Raw genomic sequence first — 2,764 nt, 5'->3', positions numbered from 1 at the left:
AGCTATAAAACCTCAATCTTTACTGCATGCTTATATCAGCAATTTGTGTCTTTCGGCTTTTGGGGTTGCCACAGTGGAACTCCGGTCCGCTAATGATTGGCAGTTGATTTTTACATACCGGCTTGCCAGGCCTGACGCACAACCTTCAACAAAGGTACCAAGATTCCATGTCTCCACACAGAAGAAGCTCTAGCTGAGAATCGAACCGGACTGCTTCTTACTGTGAGGCGACAACGCTACACCAGCCCCACCTATATAGGCAAAATACATTACTAGAAAGTCATATACAGTCAGACCTGTAATGAAAATCAGTGAGGTGGGGTATGAGGAAGACGTATGACATGGGCAAGAGTGGCTTAATACCCACTTAGGAAATCAACAGTTTAATACTTAACTGTAGCATATTTACATTAGAAATAGCGGGAAGATAGGGAAAATACCCTTTTTAGGTTCATAGGTTCATACTAGGCTATCTGCCCTAGGGCATTTATAAGCCTAGCCCAGAGTTTTGTGACTTTCGCCACCCCTTTAGTTTGAAGGATACTATGCCCATTATTTAGCTGTGCCTCTGTCAAGCAGTGACACTGAGGTGATCCCTGGGGTATACCTGCGATCTCCCATCCATTGGTCAAGATTTCTCTTGAACAAAGCCAGCGAGGTGCTCTGCCTCACATGTACCGATTTTGTTCCACAGCATAGGAGTCTCTGGGTGATGAATCTGTCCCTCCAGCACGTCCTGTTTATGACCGTGTCAAGGTTCAAGTCTCGTGCTCTTGTAGATCGGATGGATTTAGATTTTTTGAGGTGAAGCATGTTCATTAATTCCGGGTTGGACTTGGCCTTGTATGTCAGGCACAGGTCACCTCTGAGCAGGCGGTAAGTGACTGAGTAGAGCTGGAGCTCCTTCAGTCGGGCAGCATAGGACATATTTTTGAGACCCTTTATCCTTTTGGTGAGGAACTTTTGGGCCTTTCCAATTGCTGCAGGTGTCGGGTCAGATACATTCCAAATGGGGCATTATACTCAATCATCGGTCTGATGAGTGATGAGTACAGGGGAATGATGACCTCCCTTGACCTAGATGTGAATCCCTTCATGATCAGGTGGGCAATGTAGAAGGTCTTCCTAACTACTTTGGCAACGTGGGTGTTAAATGAAAGGTTACTGTCAACCTGGGTCCCCAGATCCCTGATAACCTCTTCTGTGCTTAGTGGATTGCCACCTATATGGTAGCTGGGGGTAACCTTGTTTTTCCCCGAAGGGTATGACTATGCATTTTTTAGCGTTTAACTTTAGACCATGGCTTTGGAACCAGTTATCCGTTTCTATGAGACCCTTCTGAAGGATATCTGTGTCTGATATGTTTTCAACTATGGCGCCCAGTTTGCAGTCATCTGCAAACTTTGTCAGCCATAATCCTCCTGTGCTTGCCTGTACTTCTGAAAAGTAGATGCCGAACAAGAGTGGGCCCAGGACCGAGCCCTGTGGGACACCGCTTGTGACAGGCTTGGAATCAGACATGGCGCCAGCAACTCTGACCCTGTGGGTTCTGTCACTTAGCCAGTTTGCAACCCATCTTGTGACGTATGGGTTTACATTTAAGCTGGTGAGTTTTTCTATGATGCCCGAGTGGGGTATTGTGTTGAATGCCTTTGCCAGGTCAAGGTAGGCTGTGTGGACTGCCTTGCCCTCATCAATGGCCTTGGTGACTGTTTTGAAAAAGTCAACCAAGTTTAAGAGGCATGATCTGCCCTTGACAAAGCCAAATTGGGTTTGATCCAATGTCTGCAGGTCCCCTATGTCTTTATTTATGAGTTCCATTATGATCCTCTCCATAGCTTTGCAGACCAGGCTTGTCAAGCTGATGGGACGGTAGTTTCCAGGGTCGGTGGAGGCACCGCCTTGATGTAGTGGGACCACAGTTGCCGTACGCCACTCCTTGGGTACGTATCCTGAGGTGAGGCTAAGATTAAACAGCTGCCCTAATTGCGGGTTTAATTCCTCAATGAGTTCATGGAGCACACAACCGGGGACACCATCTGGTCCCATGGATGCTGTGTTTTTCGCCTTGGAGAGAGCTGTTCTCACCTGAGAATTTGAGATGTTTGGGAGGCTACAATCCTCTGGTATAGATATTTCTCCTTTTGGGGGGGAGGGGGGAGGAAATTTGCACTGAACCTGTCAGCCAGTATGTTGGCAATGTCTGTAGGTTCAGTGATCTTTACATCATTTTGAACTAGTTCTGAGCATATCTGGGAGTTTCCACCCAGGTTTCTAACATAACTAAAAAAGGCCTTGTGATTGTCTTTTGAGTCCTTGGCAATTTTTCTTTCAAAATTTGCCTTGGATGATTTTATGAGAGCTCTTAGTTTTTTACTTATAATGATGAAGGATGTCTTCCCTTTTAGGGATTTTGTTCTATCTTGTAGTAGCTTTCTCCTTTTGTTGTAGAGCTTGTTTATGACTCGGGCTTTTATCATATAGAAGGTGACTAATTTACAGAGATTTCTTTTGTATTAATTATTGCAGATCCCAGTTTTCCTGTAAGTTATTTTAATTTTTTGTAAATTAATTTAACGTCTAACAAATGATTATTCTAAAATAAAGAAAAAAAAAACATACTGGACAACGAAAATGCTTTGTGAGGGGAGAGGTAAAATAAATTGCGTTCACTGGGTACCATGTGAAGTTTCTGAGCAGGAGTCCTACAAAAGGGATGAATGTATGAAGACATAAGGCCGAGTGAGATGCCTTGTGAAATTGT

This window comes from Protopterus annectens, chromosome 13.part0 (assembly GCF_019279795.1).
Source record: "Protopterus annectens isolate FY-2018-M chromosome 13.part0, PAN1.0, whole genome shotgun sequence".
In the NCBI taxonomy this organism is placed as follows: Eukaryota; Metazoa; Chordata; order Ceratodontiformes; family Protopteridae; genus Protopterus; species Protopterus annectens.
The sequence above is the reverse complement of the archived record's forward strand: the minus strand, read 5'-3'. Positions refer to the sequence as shown.